This window comes from Cotesia glomerata, linkage group LG1 (assembly GCF_020080835.1).
Source record: "Cotesia glomerata isolate CgM1 linkage group LG1, MPM_Cglom_v2.3, whole genome shotgun sequence".
Classification (NCBI taxonomy): Eukaryota; Metazoa; Arthropoda; class Insecta; order Hymenoptera; family Braconidae; genus Cotesia; species Cotesia glomerata.
In genome coordinates, this window is record NC_058158.1 from 1870795 (window position 1) to 1886551 (window position 15757).

Sequence of the window (15757 nt, forward strand, 5' to 3'; positions counted from 1 at the left end):
ATGAAAATATAATTAATATTATTAAATAACAAAGACAATTATATTTTTTAATTTGCTGCTTCATTTCTAAAATCTATAAATTGTTTTTCGATTTAATTATTTAAAATTTTACCTACAATTATTTACATTCAATAACTGTTGATTTAATAAAATGTAAATAAAAAAAAAATTTTTTTTTAATAAATATTATTGACTACAGTTAAGGAAATAAAAAAAAATTATTTTATAGGTATAAAACAGTTGATTAGAATAAATAAAATTATTTAACATTTATTTTGTGTTAAGATTGACACTTTAAAAGTGTAAGATTCTTTGCGCCCTCTTGTGGCGATATTTTAACATAATCTTTGTGTTAAAAAGGGGTTACACAAAGTTTGTGTCAAAATTTCAACACAAATTTCGTGTCAACCGTTTTTAACACACAAACTGTGTTGATTTTACACAATATTTTTTACTGTGTATTTGTTCAGAGTCTTACGAGAAAATCAGACGTTTGCAGTATTTCTCGAATTATACTATCAGTCATGGATTAGATGAAGTAAAAAAAAACTAAAAATCAGATTTTCGAAATATTCAGGTTTCTTTTTTTGCAATAAAATATATCAGTTACCGAGATATTTATTGAGAAATTAATATTTAAAAATCACTAAAAATTCTCAAGTTACCTACAATAAAATGGAGTCAAAAGATTTGGCAACGTTGCGTATCGCGCGAGCTTCAGACCATTCAGTAAATTCAAACTAAACTTTAACGCGCTTATGTTTTTCATGCATACTTATTAGTTAATTTATTGTTAGCAAATTTTCATAATTCATAATTGAAAAATAAAACAATAATTAAAAAATACTAGCATTCCTGCCATGAGACATTAGAATGTTATGGTTTTGTGACTAAACATTTTTAATTAATTTATTTATTTACACTGACTGCAAAAAGTTAAACACGGTTAAGGTTATATTGTGCAAATAAAAATGCAAACAACCGAAATAAAGCGTTGCCAAATCACGAACAGGTTACTAACAGCTGATTTACAACAGTCAAATTAATGTTTGTATTTAACTATTTTTTTTTTAATTTTCAAAATTTCAACGATTAATGCCTCATATACTATTTATTTTTTAATTTTAGGAATTTTTATGGGTTTTGTATTTTAATTTATTGAAAATTTACTACTACAGTTGTTATGACTCAACTGGAGCGAAAAGACTTCCTTAATAAATTTAAGTAAGATATCGATTGTTTACTTTTGAGCTTCTTATTATGATTATTATTTTTTTTAAATCATATTCTTGGAAATTCAATTTTATCAATTTAATATTAAATATTTAATGTAGTTTCTGATTTGAAATTTAAATTGCAGTTTCAATATTTGAAGATATGAAAAAATAATGAGAATACTTTTTTTGTAGAAAATTAAATTTTCTATAAAATGGTCCTCATCAATTTTATTGTATCTTGTTGAATTCCAAAGTACAATCCAATTCTTTTTATATAATTTTACAATTTCTACCTTGGATTTACTAATGATTGTAATAGGATTTATAATGACTCATTACTTCTCTATATAATATTATGTTTGTACTTGAGTTAAAATTAATCCGAACAAAAACAGTTTCACTGTAAAAAAATCACGCCAAGTCCACGTTCATAAGACTATTAAGAAAAAAAAATTTGTTTTTTTCTTTACAAAAAGATATAAAATAAAAAATTAAAAAATCCAAGTAACCGATATGGTTGTATATGATTTTCGGAAATTAAAAAAAATTTTGTTGTAAATTTAAAAATTAAAAGAAACAATTTTGGAACGTATTTAGTGTGCGTGGTTACGAAAAATTTCACTTTTTATGAAATTCTTAAAATCTATCTACTAGGACTTTTAAAAAAAATTGAATACACAATGACGCACACCAAGTACGTTCCAAAGTTGTTTCTTTTAATTTTTAAATTTACAACAAAATTTTTTTTAATTTCCGAAAATCATATACAACCATATCGGTTACTTGGATTTTTTAATTTTTTATTTTATATCTTTTTGTAAAGAAATAAAATTTTTTTTTCTTGATAGTCTTATGAACGTGAATAGCTAAAAGCTAATGTACTTAGGTACAAACAATTTAATCAATAAAAAAAAATAATTAATAATATTTGCTTCAAGTTATGGGCCTAGTACTTGCGTTTTTTAGATACAATATTAATTTTTAACTTCCCGCTAAAAATCTCAGATTTTCAAATATCGGGAAGTTATTGTTTTCACCCCGTTTTGCAAAAATCGAGTTTTCATCAGATCTCGACGTTTGAAGGTCACAGGAAGCTTCCCTGACTATCCCCGCGAGGTTGTCACTATGTCTGTATGTGTGTGTGTGTGTGTGTGTGTAAGTATGTGAATCACTTATAACTTTTGAACGGTTGAACCGATTTCATCGCGGTTGGTGCCATTCGAAAGGGCTTCGCCAAACTTAGATTTCCTGAGAATTTGAACCGATTCGGACCGATAGATTTTGAGAAATTTTGAAAAATCTAAAAAAAAATTAGAAAAAAATCATTTTTGAAAGTGGTTTTTTTGGAATATCTTTTAAACGGCTCAATCGATCAATTTCAAAAACTAATCAGCTCTTAGCGTCAAAAAACCACGCCGATCAGCGCTAATCCGGTCAAAATCGGTTGATTCGTTCGAGAGATAGCGTGAACGAAATAAAACCGAAAAAAACCGAAAAAACTGTTTTTTTTACATAACTTCGTCATTTCTTCTCGGATCGTTTTTGATGATGTAGAATAATTTCAGAAGTTAAAAAACCGCGTCGATTGCCGCCAAAAACGTGGAAATCGGTTGATTAGTTCGAGAGATATCCTCGACGAAATATTTGGAAATAAGGATTTTTTCAACATAACTTCGACATTTTTTGGAATAACTTTCAAACAGCTCTACCGATCGATTCCAAAAACTAATCAGCTCTTAACATCATAAAACCACGTCGATTGCCACCAAGCTGGTCAAAATCGGTTGATTCGTTCGAGAGATATCGTGAACGAAAGAAAACCGAAAAAAGTGTTTTTTCAGAGTTACTCCGAAATTTATAGTTTGACCAATTGAAACTTAGAAATTATTTATAAAGCTTAAAAACTACGTAGAATGCCGCCAACCGCGTAAAAATCGGTTCATTCATTCAAAAGTTATTGCGGTATGAACATTCAAAAAATAGTGTTCCATGAAACTTCTATCAGACTTTTGAGCTCAAAGAGCTCAAAAGCATAGAAAAGGTATCTTTTTGAGCTCGGAGAGCTTAAAACAACACACAGATTGTACTTTTGAGCTCGAAGAGCTCAAAAAAGCGGCCAGGTATTAACGGAATTAGCGGGAAGTTGCAGGGATGGCCTTTAGGGTCAACCGTTTTCCTAATTTTTTATCTTTGATATATAGCTTAATTATCAATTACTAGATTTCTAGATTTTGCACAATTATTATTAGTATTTTTTATTAAATAAACATTTTTTATAACTATTTTTCGGCGAAGAAATATTTTTAATATAAATTAAAAAGTTTAAAATCTCACAAATATTTAACTTTCAGAAAATTTTAATTATCCCCTATCTAAATAGATTTTAATGAGAATATTTTGATACGAATGCTGCTGGTATTTATGCAACTAGTTTTACTTCAGAGTTTGTTAAATTATACCGCTGGAAGAACCTTAAATATTTTAATTAATGAAGAAAGTAATAAAAGCTTTGACGAGATATATGATAGTCCTGTCTATTATTTATTACTACATTAAACAATTTTCCCCGCTAATTATGCTCTAATAATTCATTACCGAATATAATACACTGCATTAATACCCATAAAATAATTTTCCATCATGACACCGTGTGTATTTATATTCTTCTCAATTCAAAATAGAATATTGATAAATTTTACATGTTGAATTTGAATTAAACCAACTTTTATTGTTCTCTGGGGACAAAGAGCTCTTGTCGAATTTAATCAAAAATGACATTTTTAAAAAATTTATTTATATTCCTTCTCTCTAAAACATTGTTTGAATTATTTAGCAGTTAAAAAATTTCCGATATATCAAAAAAATGAAAAAAAATTTCTTTCATCCCTTCTTTCGTCGGCAATAAAAAAGTAATAATTCAAAGCATCGTAAAAAAAAGATTTACGTTTAGTTTCCCCTGTCCATTGCTCTGCAATTTTCAGAATATTTCAGTCTCCTTTGACAACATAATTGACATTATTTTAAAGCTTTTAAAGCTCCCAGTAATCCGGTTAGCTAATGAGTGATCAATCAACCAACCAATCGGCAGAATTTTAAAGATTGACGCTGACAATAATCAACCCAAAAAAAAGCCTAGCTTGCTGGTTTGGTGGTCAGCTCGGTAATTTACTGCCAATCATGATGATCCACTAGCTGCGAATTTTAATTAAAACAGAGTAATTTAACCCAGTTATATAAATCCAGAATAGTGTCCCAAGTTCCAAGTCTCTCGGGTGAGCTCCCTCGTTTGAAATTAATACTGTAATTTTTTTTTATTAAAGTATTAAATTATTTTTAGTAGCAATCGGAAAAAACAGTCGACATTTGCTTCAGTATTTGATGTACACAAATAATATTCACTCGAGCAATATGTGCAAATATAAAGTTAGTGCCGTGCACTATTGATACAACCATTTCCATCAATACGTCTATATGACTATGATTCGCGCTGCTTTTTGATATGGAATTGATTCTATTTCATTTGCAACATTCCTTTCCAGATGACTGGAGTGAATTTAAGCCGCGGAGGCTCTCTATCGATGTAAAGTATTCTGTTCCTTATTTTTCACCTTTTTTTTTTAAAAACTTTCAAGTATTTCTCTATCCATCTTTATAAAACAAAATTTATTACGGTCATATTCTACTCCTCATATCCTTGCCAAAAAAATAACTGATAGTTCTTTTTTGATATCATATTTAACGGTTACACACTTTTCCTTTTTCGGGATATAATATCAATGTGTGGTTTAAGTCGCTATTCAATAATGGAAGATAAAGTAAAACACCAAAACCGCTTTAACTTTACAATAAAAAATTTGAAATTACTTTAGCAGATATTTAAGAATTTTTTTAACAAATAAATTATGCCAAAAAAAATTGATGACATTTAAGTTAGCTATCACTTGACAATTTTTTAATTCTATTTAACAAAAAGATTTTTGTCCGAAAAATTGGATTTTTTATTTTCTTTAATTTCTTAATGTCAATTTTTTTTTCTTATTTCTTTGGCCATAATTTATTCGTTATAAAATTTTTTTAATTATTAAATATGTGCTACATTAATTTTCATAGAAAATTGACATGTAGAAATTTTAAATGAAAATTAATTTAGCGTATATTTAACAATTAAAAAAATTTTAAAACAAAAAAATCATGGCAAAAAACAAATTTTTAAAAATTTGACATTTAGAAATTAAAAAAATTGGAAATATAATTTTTTAAAAATTATTTTTTGGAATAAATTGTTTTATTAAATAAAATTAAAAAATTTTAGAGTAACTGCTAAATATTAAAGTTAGCAATCATTTGATCATTTTTTAATTTTATTTGACAGATAAATTTTTGACAAAAAATTATTTTTTAAAAATTGGATTTTTTATTTTTTTTAAATTTCTCCATGTCAATTTTTTCTTCTTTTTTTTCTTTGCCATAATTTATCTGTCAAAAAAATTCTAAAAATTATTAAATACCTGCTAAATTAATTCTCATACTTTACTGTCATAAATTTTAATATTAATTGAATTTATTAATTTCAATTTTAATGTAGAAATTTTAATAAACTAAAAATAATTTTTTAAAATAAATTTGTTAAAAAAAAAAAATTAAAAAACTGTCAAGACTGCTAACTTAAATATCATAAATAAAAACTAATTTTTCTATACATAAATTATAACTCAGTAAACAAGATTAACTTATAATTAAAATCAAGTAAAAAAGGTAATTATAAAAAATCTAAAATAAAATACTTACCCAACTTTTGTTCTCTAAATTTCAGATAAAGTTTCCGCAGCTGATTTAAATTAAAATTAAATTTGCGTTGCGGTTATTCGTTTGATATACATTTAATGTTTGTGATTGTTTGCGGTTACTGATTGTTACTTCACACTTTTGACATTTACTTCAATTCAATTAAATATTTTTTCAACATTTTTTTTTCTCTTCTATTTTTTTAATTTTTATTTTTTCAACCCGGAAACAATTCACTAAACTGTCATTCTATTTGTTTTACCCGTCAGTCCTTCATTTATTTATAAAAAAATAAAAAACACTCCATTACCGCGTTTAATTTTCAATCTCCCAAAGAGGAAGCTGAAGAAAAATTCCCGCTTAATATTTAACGTCTATTAAACACAATTGCGCTCAAGTGAGCAAACAATTATTATAAAATTTTTTTTTGGTAACTAAAAAATACAAACTCACGTCAAACACTCACTGACAATTTAAATATACATGTGCTTCACTATCATCGATAAAAAACAAAAAAAAAGTAAGTTTAAAATTTTTTTTAAATTTAACAGCTGAAATTTTTAAATAAAAAAAAATCAATTAAATCAGCTGTTTAAAATTAAGTTTGAAATTCGGTGGTTAGTTAGACTATCGAGTGAGGTGTGACCCGGGTGCCTAAACGTCTTCCTCTAACGTCCGTCATCCGACTAGACTGGGACGACGTTACTTGTCGTTGACCCGGACTTGGCTTGCAGCGCAAGCGCCACACCGCCAAATTATTGCCCTATCCGTAAAACCATTTTACTGTATACGTTTATATACACATTTATCTACATATATATATATATGTATATATATATGTATATATATATATATATATATAACATATATATATATATATATATGTATATATATATATATATATATATAGCATATATATATATATATATATATATATATATATATATATATATATATTATATATATGTATATATATATATATATATATATATATATATATATATATATATATATATATATATCTACTGACTCATATAAATATATATATCCAAACGCCCTACAACTACAAAACATTAATGTTTAACTGTTGGGATCTTTGTTTTACAACATTATTTAATGGTTCCAGTGAAGGTGCTTAATTCCGCGATACAATGCCACTTTAATGGCTCTCATTGTGTGCAATTCTTTGCTTTTCCATGAAATAATTCAGATTGTCAGGAGACTTTGAATTGATAAACATGCAACGGAACCGGTCTCCACTTAAATGTCACGTTTTTTCCTATTATTTTATTATCAGTTATTATTCGGTATTATTTTTTTATTTATACCCCGGGTCATAAAATTTAGTCTATTTTATGATTAATAAAAATTTTTAATATTTTTCATTCAATTTAATTTTATTATGTGTATCTATTTTATATAAGAATTTAATCAGTTTTTGCCCGTACTATTCCCAATTCAGACCAATTTCAGATCATTTTTAATTAATGCTATAAGGTAAAAGACCCAATACCGTAACGACGAAGGGTACATGACTGGTTTTTATTACTTAGAAAATATTCAAATGGTTCATTAGTAATAATAATTCATCCAATCATATAGAATAAACATGTAGTTACACGAAAATAATTAAATTTATCAATTTTGTCGAATTTAATATTAAAAAAAACATGTTTTTTGAAAAAGTCTAAAAGACCCAGTATCGGAACACCTTAAATGCCTAGTCCCAATACCGGAGCTATAAATAAAACTAATTTTTTTAATCTAAAGAGTCCGCTTTTCGTAAGCTGAATTAATTAAATAATTAATTAACAAATCATAATACTTTATGTGAATTTTTCTGAATTTATAAAACTAATTTATAAAATGTTATCTTCGACTCACCTTTCGGCATCCTACTACTACCTAGAAAAAATTAAGCAGTTAATTCAGAACTCAAATGACATGTATGCATAGTGAGACTAACAATAATTATTTAATATTAAAAAATCAAATAAATTTTTACTAAAAATCAAAAAAAAAAAAAAATAAACGATTCGAGGTTATACTTGACGATACTTATGTAAAAAAGAAAATTTCAAAACAGAAATTTGCTTTTGTTCTTCAAGTTAAAATTTACGAATATTTGAAGCAATTTTTATAATAAAATTACTTTCTGTATTAAATGTTATTTCGCAAAAACTTTTGTTGTTGTGCTTGATGTAAACAATCAACACAGTATATCGTAAATGTCAATAAATAATATCAATATGACTGACTGTTCCGATACTGGGTATTAGCTTATTTCGGGTGTACCAATAGACGAACATTAAATTTTAAATAACAATAGGGTCTTTTTTGTATTATCAATTAATTGCATCGAATTCTTGGTATTTGTATTAATACATAAAAAAAAAATTTTAGTGAAAAGTATTTCCATTAGGTTTCTATGAGCTTAAGATCATCGAGCGATTTCTTAGCAAAACCATTAAGAGACCTTGATAAGTCAGAAATCTAAGACTATTGACATCATTAACATTTTTTTTCAATATTTCCAATATAATTTAAAGTTTCATTCATATTTTATTATGTAAAAAAAAGATTGAGGTTTCTAATAAAGAAAAGTTTGTTTAATTTGATTGAGTACGAGATAAAATATAAAATAATAATTGTCAAATCGTTCCGGTATTGGGTCTTTTACCTTAATAAAATTGTTTTCTATTGTTTCAAGACAGAAATCAGACTTTTTATGTCACAATCATTTAGCTGGTTTTGATCGCATCAAGGTCAAAAACAGACCAAAACGTTGCATAATTTTTAGTCGGTTTTTCATCGCCTGTAGATCAAAAACCGACCTTTTACGAATTTGATAATAATAATATTAATAATAATAATATATTTATTTATTATTATTTTATTCATGTCCTCGAAGATCCTCTACAGAGCACGGCTTTTCATTCTCTGAAACTGAAATAGTGACCATTCACTATTTCGTAGTGCAATATATACCAAACGGTATTCTTTGCACTACCAAATAGTGAATACCGCTCATTAAATTAAATGATGCGTCAAAGTATAAAATTGAATATTAATCTTGTCATCTTGCCAACATTTTAATCTTGTCGATGTATTCACATTATGTTTAATATCGATAATTAGAAAACTCTAGATTTAGATCCATAATCAAACGAGGAGAACTATCTTAAATACGTATGTTAATACAAATTTATTAGTTATCATTGCAACTAATATTCGCAGTTACAAAACTTTTATAATCCATGAAATGTTAAGCTATGACAAATAAATATGACAGATGTAAGATTATAATCGACTTTTATTAATTTTATCAACCGTCATTTTATTATAATTCTTCTAACCCGTTATCACCTATTCGGTCATTTTCATGCTAGTTAAGTCTAATTTCAAGTGGATGGAAATTTCCATCTTCACTAACAATTTGAGACAATTCGTCTTCGGATAGTTAGGTCGATTAGATGGGCAACCATCGAACTTGAACACTAGTTAGCTGGTGAATGCTAGTATCTGTTCGACTATATGTTAAGTATTAACGATGGAAAGCTACTGAGAATAAAGGGCAACTTTGAAAAAATCCATGAAAAATTAACCAAGCCAGGAATCGAACCTGGATCTCCCCGATTACATGTCAGGATGCTTTACCAGTTAAGCTACCGAATAGGTGATAACGGGTTAGAAGAATTATTATAATCGACGTTCAGTTCATAAAACAAGAGAGCGCATGAATATATTTTAAATTAATTTATTTTTTTTGCCCTCCGGGCGGAAAGTGGCAACTTTCGTCCCGCTGCGCTAAACTAAGTTGCCGCTTTCCGCCTTCGTCGGACAAAAAAATAGTATACACTCCTCGGGAAGTAAATAAGAAAGCCTCAGATCACATGTTTGTTGACCTCGGCTTCGCCTCGGCCAACAATTACATGTGATCTGAGACATTTCTTACTTTACTTCCCTAGGTGTGTAATATACTATTTTCAAATAAATGCGACTTATAATTTTTTTGCCCTCCGGGCGGAAAGTGGCAACTTTCGTCCCGCTGCGCTAAACTAAGTTGCCGCTTTCCGCCTTCGTCGGACAAAAAAATAGTATACACTCCACGGGAAGTAAATAAGAAAGCCTCAGATCACATGTTTGTTGACCTCGGCTTCGCCTCGGCCAACAATTACATGTGATCTGAGACATTTCTTACTTTACTTCCCTAGGTGTGTAATATACTATTTAATGAGATACTTTTGAGTCAAAAAAATTATAAGTCGCCATCTTAGTCGACTTTTGACCTTCGAACATTTAGAGTGAAAATTGTAGATCAAAAACAGTATAAGATTTCAGATTGAATTTGAAAACAATACATAAAATCCATCTACAAATTAATTAGACTAAAAACCGATCAAACTTTTAAAACTTTTTAGTCTTATTAGACTAGAAACAGAATAAAATATTGATAGCTGCTCAATTATTTTACTAAAAGGTTATTTAGACTTAAAACAGATCAAAAATAATTTGAATAGTAGATCAAATACCGATAAAAATGTTTTTTAAAATTCAAATACAGATCATTTAGCTTAAAATCAGTTTAAATTTTTCGACCCGGGACAAGTGATGAAAATAAATGAAAATTAACATGAACATTAAGTTAGCCAACATCTAAAATTCTTTAGAATTTTTTTTATTAAAAAAATTATTATAAAAAACTTTTTAAAAAAATTCAATTTTGAAAAACTTTAAAAACTATAAGTGCAATTTTTTTAAAATATTATTTAGTTCCAATTTAATAATTAAAAAAATAACAAAAAATTAACAAGCTAACTTTACTATTATAAATTAAAGATACTAAAGTTAGCCGACATTTTTAATTTTTTGATTTTTTTTTAACAATTAAATTAAAACAAAAAAATATTTTTTAAAAATTGCACACAGTTTTTAAAGTTTTTGACAAGTGAAAATTTTTTTTTTATCTTTTTGTAATCATTTTTTCAATAAAAAAAAATTCTAAAAATTTTTAAATGGCTAATTTAATTTTCATATGAAAATTAACGGTACTAAAGTTAGCCGAAATTTTTAATTTTTTGATGTTTTTTTAATAATTAAACTATAACACAAAAATATTTTTTTTTAATTGCACTTACAGTTTTTAAAGTTTTTGACAAATAAAATTTTTTTTCTTTTTTTTTTGTGGTAATTTTTTTAATAAAAAAATTTTTTTTAATTTTTAATGAAAATTAAGTTAGCCGACATATAAGAATTTTTATAATTTTTTTTTTATTAAAAAAACTATTACAAAATAATTAAAAAAAATTTTCATTTGTAAAAAACTTCAAAAACTGTAAGTGCAGTTTTAAAAAAATATTTTTTTGTTCTAATTTAATAATTAAAAAAAAAAATCAAAAAATTAAAAACGTCGGCTAACTTTATTATTGTTGAAAATAAAGTTAGCCGACATCTAGAAATTTTTATGATTTTTTTTATTAAAAAATTATTGAAAAAAAATTTTTTCATTTGTTAAAAATTTAAAGAACTATGAGTGCAATTTTTTAAAAATATTTTTTAGTTATAATTGAATAAATTAAGAAAAAAAAATCAATAATGCCGATTAACTTTATTATTATATACAAGTGCTGTATAAATTAATACCCGGATTATAAAAATAATTATTCCTGTTTTAGGTACTGTATTTTTTTGAAGTGAATTAATAATTCACCCACTCAAAATATATTTATAATAATTGACTGGAGGGCATCCAGGACTGGATCCAGCGAAGGCTGAAAGAATAACAGAGGGTAAGTACTGTTTACATTTATAATTCAAGATTAATGATAAAAATCGGTTATAATCGGTGTTACCTTTGTTCTTTTGAGATTGCTCCGAGCGTGACATTGTTAGATTGTGTGAGTGATTGAATAAATAATTACCGGGGGTGGTTCTTTGGTTATTGGGATTTGATTCTATTAAAGTTAGCTGACGTTTTTGATTTTGATGAAAATAAACTTAGCCGACATCTGAAAATTTTTATGATTTTTTTTATTAATAAATTATTACAAAAAAAATTTTTCATTCGTTAAATTAAAAAAACTATAAGTGCAATTTTTTAGTTATAATTTAATAAATTAAGCAAAATAAGAAAATGAAAAATGTCGGCTAACTTTATTCTATTTGGGTTTATTTATTTGATTGAAAGTAAAATTTATTTAGCAGATTTTTTTAAAATTGCACTTATAATTTTTCAAATTTTTTTACAAATGAAATTTTTTTTTTTGTAAGAAGACGTTTTTGATTTTTTGATTTTGTTTTATTTATTTAATTAATATTCAAATATATTTAGCGGATTTTTAGTAATTTTTATAAATAAATTATGGCAAAAAAAATTACATTTAAAAATTTTGAAAAATAAAAAATGCAATTTTTTGGAACAAATTTTTTTGTTAAAAAAATGATCAAGTGACTAACTTTAATGTCAAATTAAAATTAAAAAACCTTTTTTTTTAATTGCACTTATAGTTTTTCAAATTTTTTACAAATGCATTTTTTTTTTTTTTTTTGTAAAAAATCGACATTTTTGATTTTGCTTTATTTATGAAATCGAAATTGAAGTTTTTTTAGCAGATATTTAATAATTTTTACAAATAAATTATGGAAAGAAAAAAATTGACGTGTAGAAATTCAAATAAATAAAAAATGCAAGTTTTTGGAGCAAATTTTTTTGTTAAAAAAAAATGATCTAGTAACTGCTAACTTTAATGTCATGAATTAAAATTAAAAAACATTTTTTTTAGAACTGCACTTATAATTTTTCAAATTTTTTACAAATGCATTTTTTTTTTTTTTTTTTTTTTTTTTGTAAAAAATCGACATTTTTAATTTTGCTTTATTTATGAAATCGAAATTGAAATATATTTAGCAGATGTTTAATAATTTTTAGAAATAAATTATGGAAAGAAAAAAATTGACGTGTAGAAATTCAAATAAATAAAAAATGCAAGTTTTTGGAGCAAATTTTTTTGTTAAAAAAAAATGATCTAGTAACTGCTAATTTTAGTATCATAAATTGAAATTAAAAAATATTTTTTTTAAATTGCATCTATAGTTTTTCAAATTTTTTACAAATGAAATTTTCTTTTTACCTGAAAAAAGGCGACATTTTTGATTGTGCTTAATTTATTAAATTAAAACTAAAATTTTTTCAATAAAAAAATTATAAAAATTTTAAGATGTCAGCTAAATTAATTTTCATAATTTTGATGGATACTTATAACAAAATTTGAGCGTAAACGTTAAGCCTGATATTCTTCAAGTTAGTTTCCCCGTAAAGGGCCTAGGGACTGAGCCCACATGATTACACAAGACCGGGGCTGCGTATCCAGGGCAGAGGGTAATACGTATCGTTTGTAACAATTTGTTGTCGGCGTTATATCACACGGATATAGTAATGTACGCAATTAACTTTCTTAATGAATTTCACCTTTAGGAATGATTGATTGGGGTGGTAAGACTCTTGAACAGAGAACAGTTAACTGGGGAGATCTCGAGATACCTGCATAGATAGAGAACAGTTAACAGTACCGAGGTACAAGCTGGAACAATTTGTATGGTAAAATGGAATATAGATCTTATACCGAGACAAGTAAGGTAACTTCTGACTCCTGATGCACGATTGATCGTCCTCTACCCCTGGGATCGATATACCGAACTACTGTTGGTACTTGCTGTACTACGTGAACCTCGAGTAGGTTGCTGGTCTACTCCTGTAGGACGTAGGATGTAGGATACAACCCGGCTATCGGCTATCGGCTATCGGCTCCCAACTCCCGGCTCTCAGCTTCGCTACTATAAAGTTTAATTTTTACGAGAGTATCGCGTGTCGGTGATCAGCTTTTACAAATTATATAAGACAACCGAGCGATACTGCGTAAAAAATTATCGGCTATCATGAAAGTGCATTTAATTAAGTCACAAGCGTGCTTAACTCTATTAATAATATTCGCTGTTATTTACTCACTTTATCGCGAGGTACTCAACGTTAAATTATTGTTTAATAGATTAATTACACGCTCGACATGTCTTCACTATTTTGTTATTGTAATTGCTGTAATTTTTAATTTTTAATTCCTGTCAAATGGTGTTGATAATCTATATTATTAAGAGAATAAGAAAAATTTTGTTTCCAGGGTAATTATATGATAAAATCGGTTTTTTTTAGTGTCATTGCAAAGGTCTTGGCTTGAATTTATGTCTTTTCAAGGTTTCATATCATTCTGACCGATAGACAATTTATTATTATAAATATTTGGGCTGCATTCGAAAATGCTCTATTTCTAAATACATAATTAAGAAATGACCTTGTATCTTGTGAAATATTAACATTTTTAAAGATATAAGCTCATCCCGATGTTATACTCATCGAGACCTTTCATTTGAGTACCCACATCAATTTTTCATATATTTCATATACTTATATATACAAATATATGAAAAATATATAAAAATGCATGTCGGTACTCAAATGAAAGCTTTTGATGATTATAACATCAAGATGAGCTTATATCTTAAAAAATGTCAGTAATTAAGAACTGACTTTGTTATCTTGTCAATTAATAATTTTGAAAATATAAGCTCATTCTGATGTTACACTCATCAAGACCTTTCATTTGAGTACCCACACCAATTTTTCATATATTTTATATATTTATATATATGTATATATGAAAAATATATCAAAAATACATGTGGGTACTCAAATGAAAGGTCTTGATGATTATAACATCAGGATGAGCTTATATCTTAAAAAATGTCAGTAATTAAGAACTGACTTTGTTATCTTGTCAATTAATAATTTTGAAAATATAAGCTCATCCTGATGTTACACTCAGCAAGACCTTTTATTTGAGTACCCACACCAATTTTTCATATATTTTATATATTTATATATATATGTATATATGAAAAATATATCAAAAATACATGTGGGTACTCAAATGAAAGCTTTTGATGATTATAACATCAAGATGAGCTTATATCTTAAAAAATGTCAGTAATTAAGAACTGACTTTGTTATCTTGTCAATTAATAATTTTGAAAATATAAGCTCATTCTGATGTTACACTCATCAAGACCTTTCATTTGAGTACCCACACCAATTTTTCATATATTTTATATATTTATATATATGTATATATGAAAAATATATCAAAAATGCATGTGGGTACTCAAATGAAAGGTCTTGATGAGTGTAATATCAGGATGAGCTTATATCTTAAAAAATGTCAGTAATTAAGAACTGACTTTGTTATCTTGTCAATTAATAATTTTGAAAATATAAGCTCATCCTGATGTTACACTCAGCAAGACCTTTCATTTGAGTACCCACATCAATTTTTCATATATTTATATATATATATATATATATATATATATATATATATATATATATATATATTTATATATATGTATATATGAAAAATATATCAAAAATGCATGTGGGTACTCAAATGAAAGCTCTCGATGAGTGTAACATTGAGATGAGCTTATATCTTTAAAATATTATATATATATATATATGAAAAATATATCAAAAATGCATGTGGGTACTCAAATGAAAGCTCTTGATGAGTATAACATCAGGATGAGCTTATATCCTTAAAAACGTCAATATTTAAGAAAGTACAGTGCAATTAAACAAAATTCATTATTTAATAAAGCAAAATTTTATTTATTTATAATTCACAAGTCACAGCGTTCACATGGTGACC

The 15757-nt window shown here is 26.3% G+C and overlaps 1 protein-coding gene and 1 long non-coding RNA gene across 2 annotated transcripts in view; one reads left to right on the plus strand and one right to left on the minus strand.

The window, feature by feature from the left end:
* The window catches only part of LOC123264087 (5-hydroxytryptamine receptor 1), a 42430-nt gene extending 35728 nt beyond the window's left edge, over positions 1-6702 (minus strand). The window contains exon 1 of the mRNA XM_044727156.1: positions 6006-6702. The gene's annotated coding sequence lies outside the window, so the exon portion shown is untranslated. The remainder of the gene's footprint in view (positions 1-6005) is intronic.
* Positions 6703-11683: 4981 nt separating this feature from the next.
* LOC123258442 overlaps positions 11684-15757 on the plus strand; it is a 32446-nt gene continuing 28372 nt past the window's right edge. Inside the window, exon 1 of the long non-coding RNA XR_006508072.1 lies at positions 11684-11791. This is a non-coding gene — a long non-coding RNA (uncharacterized LOC123258442). The remainder of the gene's footprint in view (positions 11792-15757) is intronic.